Source organism: Ruditapes philippinarum, unplaced genomic scaffold (genome assembly GCF_026571515.1).
Source record: "Ruditapes philippinarum isolate M1 unplaced genomic scaffold, ASM2657151v2 ctg2749_1_1_1_1, whole genome shotgun sequence".
NCBI lineage: Eukaryota > Metazoa > Mollusca > Bivalvia > Venerida > Veneridae > Ruditapes > Ruditapes philippinarum.
The window spans coordinates 125,615-141,266 of record NW_026861915.1 but is presented as its reverse complement, the minus strand read 5'-3'; the positions used below and the strand labels follow the sequence as shown (position 1 = coordinate 141,266).

The 15,652-nt window shown below is 34.3% G+C and overlaps 1 protein-coding gene across 1 annotated transcript in view; it reads right to left on the bottom strand.

Moving 5' to 3' along the window:
* The window catches only part of LOC132717359 (uncharacterized), an 81,368-nt gene that overhangs the window by 64,045 nt on the left and 1,671 nt on the right, over positions 1–15,652 (bottom strand). The gene's annotated exons all lie outside the window — the stretch shown is intronic.

Sequence of the window (15,652 nt, the reverse complement as noted above, 5' to 3'; positions counted from 1 at the left end):
AATTGCCATATTTGGTGTCTGTTTACGTACTCCTAACAAATATTTTAAAAATCTTATATGTAGTTTATCTACTTCTTTGAAATTGTAAACATCCCAAATTTTCCGATCCATAAAGCAAAATAGGTACAACCATAGAATTAAAAAGTTGTAATTTGGTTTTGATATCTAATTTAACTCTATCAAAAATAAACATCAGATTATGGTATGCCTTAAGGGCCTGGTCTGACAACGATTTAACTGCATTTAGAAGATTTCCAGTGTATGAGAATTTAACACCTAGATATGTGAAATTATCAACAATTTCAATATTTTCATTATTTATAAAAAAGACGTTATTATGATCAGTTCTTCTCTTTTCAAAAACACACACTTTTGTCTTATTTACATTGACTTTCAAACCCCACTTTAACGAGTAATCATATATTTTTGTCTAACTGTGCCTGTAAAACTATTAGGATCAGTTGTGAACAGTACAATGTCGTCTGCAAAAAGTATCATATACATAGATAATAGCTCTAGATCTTTATTAGTCATTGCATTTATATCAATATTTGCAGAAATATCATTTATGAAAAGTATGAATAGCAAAGGAGACAATGGTTCTCCCTGTTTCAAACCCAACGTTACATCGAAAAAAATCTGACATAGACATACTAGAAGATATTTTCACACAACATTTTACATTACTATATATATTTCTAATCATGTTAATCATTTTACAGCTAACGCCAGATTGAAGTAGTTTTATCCATAGCTCATCTCTCACAACAGTGTCAAATGCCCTTTGGTAGTCGATAAAAGCGCACCAAAGTTTTCCTTTTTCGATAAAACTTTTTGAATAATAGTATGTAGCAAAAAAATGGCGTCAGCTGTAGAACGATTATCACGAAAGCCAAATTGTTCATCACAGAAAATATTTTCTTCTTCACACCATTTATTTATTCTGTTCCTAAGCGTTAAAAGAGAAAATTTTGGCTATAACATTCACTAAGGTAATCCCTCTATAGTTAGAAGGGTCATGAACATCGCCTTTCTTATAAATAGGTACAATTATACCTTTACACCAAGCCTCAGGGTAAATTCCTGATTCGAATATTTTATTAAATATTATACAAAGATATGGTGATATAAAATCTTTCGCGTCAATAAAAAAGTCAGCTACATTGTTTTCGTAATCACAACTTTTATGGCGTTTAATGTAGAAATAGTTTTTATAATTTCATTAACAGTCAAAGGTGAATCTAAAACATCAATTATAACGGTTTCATCACGTGAGAATCTCTCAGAATCAGAATTCAGTTGTATATTTGGTGAATTAGAAAAAGTTGAAAAATAATTTTTAAAGTCGCTCAAACTAACATTGTTATGAGTTTTATCACGTTTTTTAAATTTTTTTATGTACTTCCAGAATTTGCGCGGGGACTTCTTACTAACATCTGCTAATTTAGTTTTTTCCTGATTATAAAAATTATTCTTTGCATGACGTTTCGCTTTTGCGAATTCATTTCTAAATTTTAACAAGAGCTGTCAGAAGGACAGCGCGCTCGACTTTTTTAGTGCTTGCCTATAAAACAAAACTTTGACAGTTAAGGGCACACAAGACTTTAACTAGGAATTTCTAAGTACAAATCAAGAAACATTTTCACAGAGTTATCTTCTCTTGCTTACAGATAGGTCTCATGATGGCACATAAGAACTCCAACTTCCAAAGTAATATCTCAAATGGTTAAGTCAACAAGTGGACAAGAATGAAAATCTTAACTGAGTTTCTAAGCTCAAAAAGGGCCATAATTCAAATAAAATCCTTAACAGAATTACCTTCTCCTGCCATGTTTTGGGACCATGATGGTAAACAAGTATTTCCAACTTTCAAATTAATATCTCAAACAGTTCAGTCAAAAAGTGGACTGGTACTAAAAACTTAACCAAGATTCTAAGTCGATAAAAAGGCCTTAATTTTTTTAAAACAAATCCTTGACAGAGTTACCTTCTCTTGCGTACAGATGGGGGTAATGATGTGAAATAGCATTAAAAGTTTCAAAGCAATATCTCAAAGGGTTAAGGCAATAAGTGGATTTTACCCATATTCCAATGTATTTTCTAAGTCAAAAAGGGGCATAATTCTGTCAAAAACCTTGACAGAGTTTATGTCCTCTTGTCTGTTGATGAAGGTCGTGATGGTAAACAAGTATGGTCAGTTTCAAAGCAATACCTCCAATGGTTTTGAAATAAAGTGAGGTGGTACAAAAAACTTAACCAAGCTCAATACACTTTCTAAGTCAAAAAAGGGCCATAATTCTGTCAAAAACCTTGACAGAGTTATGTACTCTTGTCTGTAGATGGAGGTTATGATGGTGAACAAGTATGGTAAGTTTCAAAGCCATACTTGTAATACTTCTGAAATAAAGTGGGGTGGTACGAAAAACTTAACCAAGGTGTGACGCCAACGCCGACGCTAACGCCGACGCCGACGCCGACGCCGACGCCGGGGCGAGTAGGATAGCTCCCCTTTTCATAGAAAAGTCGAGCTAAAAATGATAATTTGTTCTCTTCTGAGTTATGGTTCTTGAATACACGTTTAGCACGAAAAAATGAGGCTTTTGCATCTCGACATTTTTCATTGAACCATGGAGATTTTTTCTCTTTAGTGATAGGGACAGACGAAAAATGTTTTTACCACAACTTTGAAATGATAAATCATGCACAAGTTTAGAAAAAGCATCAACACCCTGTTCACATCAATATCACTAGACTCAAGTTTTCTTATAAATGTCGTCAAATAAATCAGTTTTACTTAAGGGGGAAAAAGTAAATTAAAAAATTTATCCTTTTCTGTTATACCCCCAAACAATTTTATCATACGAATAATTACATTTACTGTCAATCTGTGTAGCATTACATTTTAAAGAAAAAATGATAGGACAATGGTCCGAATATTCAGTTAAATCCATTACACAACACATGTTAGATATATATTTAAAATTATCACATTTAGTAATCAAATAGTCTACAGTACTTTGTATAGGCTTTTATTTTCTTTTAACCGAATGAAAAGTACAGTGGCCTGGCGAAATACGCCGTTTGTAATACACATATTGTTTTTGTTTACAAAGTGTCAGTAATTTCACACCAAATGGATTAACATGTTTATCATGATTTTCACGCACAAGTAGATTTTCGCTTTGATCTTCATTCTCCGGCATACAAACATAACGGTCTAACTGTAAGTCTGATATAAAATCTGGTTCTTCACCGGTGCGTGAATTTAGGTCACCAAGTAAGTATATATCGCCCAGGTCACTATATTTTCGGAGCTCTGTATTTAAATTTTCAAAGAAATCAAAATCAAACAATGGAGAATTAACATGTCTGTAGACAGCAGAATCTTCAGGTGGAATGTAGCAAACACAAAAGTATTGGTCATTTTCACACTTTGAGTATTCTTTTTTTAATTTAAACCAAAGAATACCGTTTACATTTAATGACACTAACTCGACGGCGTTACGGTAAATTTCTTTAAAATACACAATAACACCCCCGCTATCCCGTTTTGCCTTTCTATTTATTTTAGGTCTTGGACATTCAAAACAGTCGTATCCTTTAATATCAACATTTGACCGATTAGAGTTTCCAGCATTGGGTTAAACAAAAAAAAAAATAAAAATAAAGATAAAAAATTAAACCAAAATCGCAGTATTTTAATTTGGTTTTTTATCCCGGCGGTACTTTCCCAAGGGGTTAGAAATGAAAAATGTTTCTCTTTGTTTCCCTAATAATTAAAAAACCCGGCACGTGACCCCCGGGTATCAAACCCGTAAACATTTTACCGTCAATAAAAAAGTTTATAAATTATGAAAGCCAAGCATTTTTAAATTGGCTCTTTTTGGCAGAATTTGAGGGAAAAGGAAATTTAAAAACCCTTTTCCCTCCGGGGTTTCTTTCCCCTCCCCGGTTTTTAAAATTTGGTCACGACATCGGAACGAGGGGGAAGGGATTTTGATCTTGGTCACATCACGCACACGCTCTTTAACTTGTTAACTTGTCCTGGTAGAAATTGAACTTAACTACTATTGGTCGTGTTTTACTGTTTACATAATTTCCAATACGATGGGCCCTGTCTATTTTTATTTTTTCTCTGGCGTCAGTAATATTGAGTGTATTTTGAAGAAAGCTATAAATTTTGTTCATACAATTTTCGGATTTTCTCTCATCAAACGATTTACAATTCATCAAGACCAAAGAATAATAGGTTGTCCCTCATAGATCGGGATTGAAGATCTTGTACCTCTTCTAATAGATTGTGATTTTGTTTTTTTTCAGGGTATCATAGTCATTCGAAAGCTGTTTTTATACGATCTCTCTCCCCCTTTAGGACTGAGTCAATAGATTTCTGTTTCTCAAGCAGTTCATCACACGTTTGGGAATCCATAGCACGACTGGCTTCTACATCTAATTATTCGACCGTTATTTTCTAAAACTGATGATTCAAGCGAGGAGACTCTATTTTCCATCAGGGTCATTTTCTGTGACATTGATGATAATTGCTGTTCAATATTATCAAGTTTTTGCAGACGATTTTCTAATGAATTCAGTTTATCAAGTACAGTTTGTTGAAACTCGCTAGTTTGTGGTGTTTGAGAAATGAACGGCTGGTTCACTGGCTGCGATAATGCCTGAGATAATGGCGATGTCGGAATCATGTGATTTTGATACGACGAAGGAGTAAAATATTGAAGAGGCATAATCTGGGGCATTACACCTTGGGGAGACGCCGCCATATTCATTGATTGAGACATTTTTGTACAGTTTGTTTTGACGTTTAGCGGGAGTTTCACTCACCAATACTGGGGACGTTTGTGATTTAGTCCTTTTTTTAGATCCTTTGTTCCGTAGACCCATTCGAAATTTTATGTTTTATATCCAAATCTGAACAATTTCACATTTTGTGTAGTCCATATTCAATCAAATCCAACTTTTACACTTATTTGTTATAAATTTACAAGATTTTGCTCTTTAAATCCGTCTGTTTCTTTAAATTTTTATTTGAAAATTTTTATACAGAAATTTTGACCGCCATACTTCACGCATGCGCACTATTATTATTATTAAATGAAAGATATTTGCATTGTATTTATACAGTTGACTGGTTACTAAACAATTAGATATGACATGTATATATGTTGTAAATATTGTTTGTAAAAAGTATGTTAAAACTATAAAGTTGTAAATATGTTATGTTAACTTTAAAGTAAATTATGATTTTATTTCTTTGCTGAATAATATTTGCAATTATTTGTTTGACACTGTATTTATTCAAACTTTGATGAATATATAAAAGTAATGGTACTGATACTTAATTACTTCACCAAAAAAGTACTGGTACTGCAGTACCGAGCTAAAATCTAGTACTGGTACTGGTAATGGTACTGCAAAATTTGCCAAGTACTGGTACTGGTACTTAAGTACTACACCCTTAGTACTGATGCAGCTCTGGAAGGCATGCAATTTTAATATGGTGATACATTAATTACATTCCATGAAAATGTTTAAAGATATAAAATATCTCATGACATGTTTGTTCAGTTTACATTACACCTTTAATTCAGCAAACATAAAGTCTTCACAAAAAGTAGTATGCAATCGTACCTATATTACATACGAATGTATGTAATATTTTTCTTGTTTATACCTACATTGACTAGTCCATTTTTGATGCGGTTCACGTCGTCTGCTTTAAAATAAGCATTACAATCAAGCAGGCTGGACATGGAAGGATTTAGGTACTGTAAATCTTAAATGGAAAGCCTTGATTTTTAGGGCCAACATCATCCTACTGCCTAGTATGATCATTGATTTGCATACCAGTCTTATAGGTTGTAGTAGTGATTTTAAATGTTTGCAGTTTGCAAAAACTTACCACAGGTTTGGTAAACAAATCTTTAGATGTAGATAAAGGGGCACTCCCTACATCTAGCAGATTATATTCTCGAAACATAAAGTTTGTGCTTAATGAAAGTAAAATAATAAATAAATACAATGTCAAAGTAGAATTTATGCTGAAAGAAACCTCATTTTACCACAATTTATCAATTAAGAGGCGTTCTGAAATAAATTGCATCAACCTATTTATTGTACAGCAACAACTCTACATAGATTATTGACTGGTTTACAGTACTGCAACATACATGTATTTTAACAGCTGATTTTATCGATAATGATTGGGAATGTATAGATGAAACGTTTAGTTTAAGTTAAAATATTTTCAAAGATTCTATTATTTATGTTTTGGAGATTATTTAGTTTGACAGTTATAGGGTATGTCCCTCTAGGCCAAATTGTATGAAAGTGGTTGTTAATAAAAGCTCTAATATATTTTAGGCAACTGCTGTGAACAAAGCAGTGCATATAAAATGAAAATGGGATGGCAGAACTACCGACATGGAAAGTACAGAGTTGATACTGGAGCAAAAGGTGGATAAGCACGAATGATGTATTACACATTTGGTAGTCTGACAGATGAAATCAAAGTGCTGCAGCACTGAATGCGACGGACATGCAACCGGAGAGACATTAAGGTTTTTTTTAGAAAAAAAAACAACACAAAAGATATAACAGAGAAAATTTGTTCCATACAAGTTCGAGATTTGTAGAGCAATATATTTTTTTAAAAAACTGTCAACGAAATATTTCTAAAATAAAACCATGCAAATAAACTTCAATCATAATACATAATACATGTGAGAATGTTAATTAGAATTGCTTCGTGTTATATCATAGTGGGCATATAGACAATAAAATATAAGTCATTTGTATTTTTATTTCTCTTGGATATGTCTCATTAAAAATATTTTTGGTTAAAATCATCAGCAATTAATGGTGTAATTTTTTGAGATTTTTTTTCCATTTACGTCACTTAAGCACTACTGTGTTTAGTTGTCCCTTTCAATTTCACACTTTATTCCATTTTCAACTTGTTTGCTTTCTTACAATTGTATAGAATTTCTTAAAGTATTGCATGAACACATGTAAACAAAATAACTATCCGCTGGTTTATTTACTCGTCCGAAAGTTAGCACAGATGATGCAGAATCTATTTTTAGAATAGTGTTATCTTCTGGTCGAAGGCTATTATAATCACTCATATCGTGACCTAGAAAACTATGTAAACAAGACACAAGAATCGGAAGTAGAACTGATATTATAACTTCCTTCAATAAAGATTACCATAAAAGACTACATGGTGGTAAAGTGTTGAAAAAACTCCCTTGTTACATGCATTATTTATAATACTAACCATTGTTCTGTAGTCTAATTTATTAATAACTGCTGGATATTCAGCTAAACCCGCGATATGAGTCACGAAAAGAGTTCTTCTTTTATTAATGCGCGAGTTATTCTAAAGTCACGAACACCTTTTGATCTGTTAATAAAAATGTTTTGTTTAATGGGGAAATATTTATTTCCTGCTTATAATTTCTATGAATTATTCAGCTTACTCCTTAATTATAGCATAATTTGCTGTCCTACTTTTTCGACAGCGGTAAATCGTTTCAGCAGTTATTTGCATAATTGCGCAATAATACTACGGGGCGTTTTTACCAATCAAATACGTTTATATTTTAACTTGGATAACTTAATTTGAAATTGAAAAGGCTAAATATGGAAGTTTTTAAGATATCCCGACGAAGTATGGGAGTTTCATAGGATCAAATTCATGTACTATTTCGTGGGCTGTTATTCGGTTGAGGACACATTGCGCGATTGTAGCCGACGAAATCCAATGTGTAGATGACAAAGCACTGAACGCGCCTGAGGGCGCGTCCGTCGCAAAAATTAGAAATCAAGCGCTTAGTTACTATTTCACGGACGGAGAAAGTAACATGGGTAGTGTGAAGGACTATGACTTCTCATTGGCTTTACCATCAGGAAAAGTGATTGACAGCTATACTGATGTAGACCAAAAGACATGCAGTTTCACAGAGTATTTAAGAGCTAACAGTTTGTGTGCGTCACAGTGCCATATATACCTGAGATAAAAAAAGAAGGAGAACAAAAGTTTTATGATAAATGGAGCCCCTGTAGAAAAGGGCGACAGAACTATTAACATAAAGTACAGCAAAATAAAGCACTCATTATATTCTGAAGAACAATCTGGGGTATTTGCCAATCAATATTGCAATGCTTTAATGGGAGTCCAGAAAAAGATAATTCATGAATATGAGCCGTTTGAAGATGGGTATGTGGTTTCTAGAACACAGTCTTCCTAGAAAGAGATGGAAACGTTTATAATTGTCCAGAAGTTTCATCGCAGCAACATTTTGTATTGAATGGGCGAAATCAAATATTTGGTTTTTAAGTTGATGATAGTAATTGTTTGGTTCTTGATAAATCACAATTGTTCATAACAATAATTACATGTACATTCATTTAAAAATGGTTGATAAACGGAAATTTATTTTGTAGTAGTATCAATCGTTGTTCTGTTTTAATGTGAAATTTTATGGAACTGACATATATACCACAAAGCACATTTGTGGGATATGTTTGTTTTTAGTGACAGTTCTTGTTCTATTTAGTTGAAAAATAATCATTTTGTTTAGTTTGCCTAGTGGAGCCTTCAGTTCTAACCCACATGGCAAAACTTTGTTTTTATGTTTTTAACTTTTAAATTACCTGAAAAAATAAATCGTGTTTTGAATACCCTTTTATTTTCATGTTGTATGCTGTATGCTGTATGTAGTTGCCCCAGATTGTTATCAATTGGAAGTTGAACCTGAAGCGATTATTCATTGATGAGTGTAGATACCTTTGATTTTGTACTTTGATGAGTCACTGTAATTAAAGAGTAAAAGTTGTTACACTGGCTTTGCTGCCCTATGTTTTAAAGGGAATGTAATTATACTTTTTAACAAACAACTATAGCCCATCTATACACCATCAGTAAGGGAAACAATATTATCATCTACACATTTCTTGCTGCCATTTGTCTTAAAGTAGCAGTGCGTAACTGAATGGTTTGCCTGCTGACTGCACTGTAAAATCAGTGAAAATGCTTAATGCTCAGGGAAAAATAAGGGACATTTTCTATTTGATGGAAACAGTTAATTTGCGTTACTTTGGCAACAGTAGCATACGGGATGATACCAAAGATGTCAAAGTACTGTACTACTATTTCTATCACTGAACCTGTGACCAGATATCAATTTCTTGTAACCAACTGTTTTTAAAAAATGTCGAAAATGATGGGGTTTCTTTCAGCCATTTTAGCTCACAAGAGTTAGATTTGTTTACAATACACGCAAAAAAATAAATAATTTCGATGGTTTAAAAGCTTGTCACAGACTTAGTGGATCAAACAGTAGTATACAAAATAGAGAGAAGTTTGTTTGCCAGTTTATTTTAAAACAACATTTTAGATGCATAACTATTTGCATTGGAAACTGTTCAGAAATAAATAGAGCTCTATGTTTAATTCAATAAACAAACAAGAGCCACCGCCGGGCGGGGGCAACGCTCGACTTTTTACATTCTCTAAAAGCAAACAAAGAAATGTTTGAACAAAATCTTAACATTTCCTTTTTATAAAATTAATCATTCTGTCTTGTCACATTAGATTTTTTCTATATATTTTTTTTATATATAAATATACTAATTTATATATATATATATAAATAGAGACATGCAATTCTATAAATAGAAACACACAATTCTATAAATAGAAAATTCTATAAATAGATACACATGGTGGAGTCACATGGTGACACGTGGTGGTGTCACGTGGTGGGTGTCACGTGGTGGAGTCACGTGGTGGAGTCACGTGGTGGAGTCACGTGGTGGAGTCACGTGGTGGAGTCACGTGGTGGAGTCACGTGGTGGAGTCACGTGGTGGAGTCACGTGGTGGAGTCACGTGGTGGAGTGACGTGGTGGAGTGACGTGGTGGAGTGACGTGGTGGAGACACGTGGTGGAGACACGTGGTGGAGACACGTGGTGGAGACACGTGGTGGAGTCACGTGGTGGAGTCACGTGGTGGAGTCACGTGGTGGAGGCACGTGGTGGAGTCACGTGGTGGAGTCACGTGGTGGAGTCACGTGGTGGAGTCACGTGGTGGAGTCACGTGGTGGAGTCACGTGGTGGAGTCACGTGGTGGAGACACGTGGTGGAGTCACGTGGTGAAGTCACGTGGTGGAGTCACGTGGTGGAGACACGTGGTGGAATCATGTGGTGAAGTCACGTGGTGAAGTCACGATAAACAACAAGGTCTTGTCCTTAAGTATGTTCTGTTACAATATGAAGTTGATCCCTTCAATAATAGCAAAGTTACAGCCAATTACAGCCAAAACAAAGTCAAGGTCATTAATGAGTGAAGGTCAAGGTCTGTCGGGTTATTTTCAAGGGTTATCCTTGAAGATTATTATGTTCAAGTTTGAAGACAATCCATTGAAAAATAACAAAGTTACAGCCAATAATAGCCAAAAACATGAAAATTTCAATAATTTGACCTTCAAAGTCAAGGTCATTTATGAGTGAAGGTCAAGGTCTGTCTAGTTATTTTTAAGGGTTATCCCTGAAGATTATTATGTTTAAGTTTGAATACAATCCATTCAAAAATAACAAAGTTACAGCCAATAATAGCCCAAAAAAATGAAAATTTCAATAATTTGACCTTCAAAGTCAAGGTCATTTATGAGTGAAGGTCAAGGTCTGGCTGGTTATTTTTAAGGGATATCCTTGAAGATTATTATGTTCAAGTTTGAAGACAATCCATTCAAAAATAACAAAGTTACAGCCAATAACAGCATGAACAAGCAAAATTTGGACTTTTAACCTTGAAGGTCAAGGTCATTTATGGATGAAGGTCAAGGTTAGTGTGGTCTACTGAAAGGTCTTGTCGTGGCCAAGGGTTGTTGTGGCCAAGTATGAAGACAATACACCAAGAAATAAAAAAGTTATGATCCAGGTACAAGTTTGTGGACGGGAACGGCAACGGCAACGCCGACCCGACTATAACAATACCTCTACTTTAAAAAAAAAAAAAGTCGAGCTAAAAATCTGATATATCGTGATTCCTTTTTAGCTCAGCTCTAAGGTGAGTTACTGTCATTGCCGCTGTTTGTCGTCTGTCGGTGTGTTTCTCAACATTGCCCTTGTGATCACAATACAGGTCACATTTGGTATCACATCTTCATCAAAATTGTTCAGAATGTTTATCTTATTATTTTCTAAGTCAATTTTCTATCTGGGTTATCTGGGGTCATAAACTAGGTCACTAGTTCAAATCAAAGAAAAAACATAGAGAACACTTAGGATGCTGTATTTTCAACTTGAACAGGGAATATTTGTCTGGATAATCTTTAGGTCGAGTTTGAATCTGGGTCATATGGGGTAAAAATAGGTCAAATCAATTTTTTTTTTTGAACACTACATGTCTTTGTTTCAGTTGGAACAACTTGTAACTTTATCATAAGTCAAATATGTAGGTCAAAATTGAAACTTGGTCTTTTGGGGTTAAAAGTCCTAAAATTGGATCCCTTCTGGAGAACATTTGGCAAATTTTTAGTACTGCCTACAAAGAGCTCATAAGGTTTATTTTCTAATTTCCTACATACGGTTTACTCAGATTTCTAATAATGTGTACTCTATGATAGATTTGTCATGCAATCATCAATGTAGAATCAGAAAGTTTCAAGAGAGGTCTGTATTTAAGTTCTTTTATTATTGTTTCCGTTTGATTTATGACCTGTTCTAAAAATAAGTAACGCGAACTCGAGATCAGCCTAGAAATTTAAACTAGCAGTTAAACATAAAAAACCCACATACTTCGGAAAACTATGAACATCAATGTTTATTAATTAAAAAGTATATATATTATTGTCTAATGTTCAATCATCTGGATTTGTTTCATATTCAATATCCTACAAATCAACATTAACACCAATATCAGTAGAACCTGATAGTTCTAGTACATTAAACAACATTTTATTTCTGGTCTTCTAGTACAAGTGTCTACATGTTTCTGTGGTTTCACATTGTGTAAATTCCAGTGAATACAATGCGATAAAGTCCCGCTTGAAGAAAATCCGTTACATAAAATCGAAAGCATTCTGCGTGAATAGGGTTTGACGTATCAATTCGTCCACGAGCTCTCAAATCCACGTATTCATCCACCTTTGCACCATAAGCCGTCTCTGCTAAACTGCAATTTTTTTCTACTGTACTTGTACGATTTCTTGTGGAGTATACATGACACGGTAACGCCCTTAATTAATACAACGAAGTATCCTCTTTAACTGACGAAGACCAAGACGTATGTTGTGGCGACAAAAGAGAAGTAAAACATTTTCTGCGTACTTGAAGTCAGCATGAAAGTACTGCGTAATCACTTCTAACCTGGTGCTTCCGTTTCCAGATGGCAATAGAGATGACACATCTGTTGACTCAGGAGTCACTTTCAATAAAATGATAAAGGCAAACATCAACGGGATCTCCATGTTTACGACCTTAAAAGAAATAGGAATAAATGAAATATAGCGTTATAAAAACAAAGGGCTGGGGATGTAAACATGAAATATTGTTATCCACTGCCAACAACTAAACATTTTATCGTTAGACAAACCTAACCCCCCTGACTAGCAGGTATATTTCTGTCAGTTCAACCAGAACAAAATGTATTGACCGCTGCTTTTTGACACCATGTAATCAATAAAATGCGGCACCGTATCTGGCGCCTTTGATAAAACTAACATATCTTAATCGTTTCAACTGTTAGCATGGAAAATATAACAATCAGATAAAATTATAATAATAAACGGAATGTTTATTGTATATATAAATAATGACAATTACCTGTAAGCAGCTACATCGAATTAGCCAGTTTTTCTTCGTGTAACAACCTTTTGCAAGAGACCGTTGAATTCAAATACCCGCGTCTTATGTATTCTGTTCTTAATTTTTAAGTATTAAGAATTAATTTTTAAATATTAAGAATTAAATTTTAAATATTAAGAATTAAATAATAAGTTTTAAGTTTTAAATATTAAGTTCAAATGTCCCTCCAGGGCTTCCATAGATAAGGTGACGCACTGCTTCTGGATGAACACACTTACTTAGTCAAAAAAAATGCCCACCGTGATTGCAGCGTTCACTTCGCACTTCGTTCAATAACCGATAACCGAGGTTAGTTTTTGTCAAACAGGCAGGAATTGTGCAATTAAGTGGCTAAATGGTAAATGGACCAATATTTTTTATTGTACACCTAATTGGAAGAAATGAATTAGCGCATACAGTTGCTGAAACATTATAATTTAAACGCTATCAAAAAAGTTTCCATAAAAAAGTGTTGTTTTTTTTCAAGATCATTCGTGAAAATGACGACCTGACTAATAATAATAAAAATAATAATAATACACATTACTTTATGATTTTTACATTCGATGTACCTGGGACTTTTTCCAATCTACTCGTGGCAAATTACACTTAATTTAGCAGATGAAACGTAATTGAGACCATTTTTACGACGTAACGCCGAATTCGCGAATAAAGCACTGGAGCAACGGCAGTTATCTCATTAAAAGTAGCTAAATCTTATTTTTCCAGCTTCCTTCCATTGTTATACGACACTTGAAGTTTGACAAATGTCTAAGGTTTACAGAATATGAAAAAAAATGTTTTGAATGTGTAAAATGAACATATTTATTTGACGAAACACAAAAGTCGCCTTTGAAACGGTAATTAGGTTGTCTTTCTCAAGAATGATCTAAAGAAGTAAACATATTCCTGCTATCTCATCCATACCAGCAGAAAAGAAAGTGTTATTAGTTTTAAATCAAGTCTTAAGATACTCAGGTTAAACACGCATAGATGGCACCAAACTCTATCTCTAGAGCTTAGATATTTGGCATTGAAAATTTTCTAGTGGATGTCTACCAAGTTTGTTCTAATAAAAGCCTTAGGGTCAAAATTGCCCCCGCCCCAGGGATCATTGATTTTCCTAATATGTATAATTATAGTAAAAACTTTAAAAAATCGTCTTGTAAAAATCAAAAGAGGTAGAGCTTAGATATTTGGCATGTGACATTTTCTAATAGATGTTTACCAAGTTTGTCTCAATAAAATCCCTAGGGTCAAAATTCAACCCCGCCCAGGGGATCATTGATTTTCCTTATAAGTATATAGTAAAATCTTAAAAATCTTCTTGTGACAATCCAAAACCGCTATAGATTAGATATTTGGCATGAAACATCTTCTAGTGGATGTCTACCAAGTTTGTTCAAATAAAAGCCCTAGAGTCAAACTTGACCCAGCCATGGGGATCATTGATTTTCTTTATATATACATATATATAGTAAAATCTTAAAAAATCTTCTTGTAAAAATCCTAAAGACCTAAAGTTTAGATATTTGGCATGAAACATGTTCTAGTATATGTCTACCATGTTTGTTGAAATTAAACCCTTAGGGTCAAAATTGGCCCCGCCCCAGGGGATCGAGGTCATCAGTTAAATTCCCAGCCATGTCAAATGTTTGTTTTCCCTCTCTTTCATGCTCCTGAAGGGAGGCATAATATAATCGCACCGTTTATCTGTCCGTCTGTCCCACTTCATTCGTGTTCGGACTGTAACTTTGTCATACATTGAGGTATTTTGAATTAACTTGGCACAAATGTCTACCACATCAAGACGATGTGCCGCGTCCAAGAATTACGTCTCTACCTCAAAGGTCAAGGTCACACTATCATTTTGAAGTTTCACATTATCGCAATAAGAGTAAAAAGGTGACTGTAACTTTGTAATGCATCGAATGATTTTAAAATAACTAGGCATAAATGTCTACCACATCAAGACCAATAATTACGTCCCTACCTCAAAGTTCAAGGTTACACTACCATTTTGAAGTTCACTTTATCACAATTAGAGTTTATAGGTACACACATTCGTGTCCGGGCTGTAACTTTGCCATGCATCGAAGGATTTTAAAATAACTAGTCATAAATGTCTACCACATCAAGACGACATGTCGCGACAAAGACCCATGTCCCTACCTTCAAGGTCAAGGTCACACTTATAGTTTGAAGGTACTCATTCTCTCGAGAAGAGTTTGAAGATACACATTCATGTCCGGACTGTAACTTTGTCATGCATGGAAGGATTTTAAAATAACTTGGCATAAATGTCTACCACATCAAGGCAATGTGTCGCGGCTAAGGCTCATGCCCGTCTGTCCGTGTGTCCCCACTTACTCAACAATCATGTCCAGACTGTAACTTTGTCATGCATTGAGGGATTTTGAAATAATTTGGCACAAATGTCTATCTCATAACAACAATTTGTCGCGTCCAGGAACCATGTCCCTTCTTCAAAGGTCAAGGTCACACTTATATTTTGAAGGTTCATGCTATCGCAATTAGAGATTACAGGTACAATAATACAAAGAACAATATTCAGCAATTAGTTACTTCCATTCTCTTTTCATAATACCTGCATGCTTAAGAAACCTTTTCGGGGGCATTCGTCACTTAGGTGACGGCTCTTGTTCTATCATCTTTTTATCAGCTTACCTCTCACTTAGTGACAGGCTGAACTGTTTAATAAAATGGCTGCCAGAGTTAAAAATTAGAAAACAATAACATCTAAACAACATCTTAACCACTAGTTC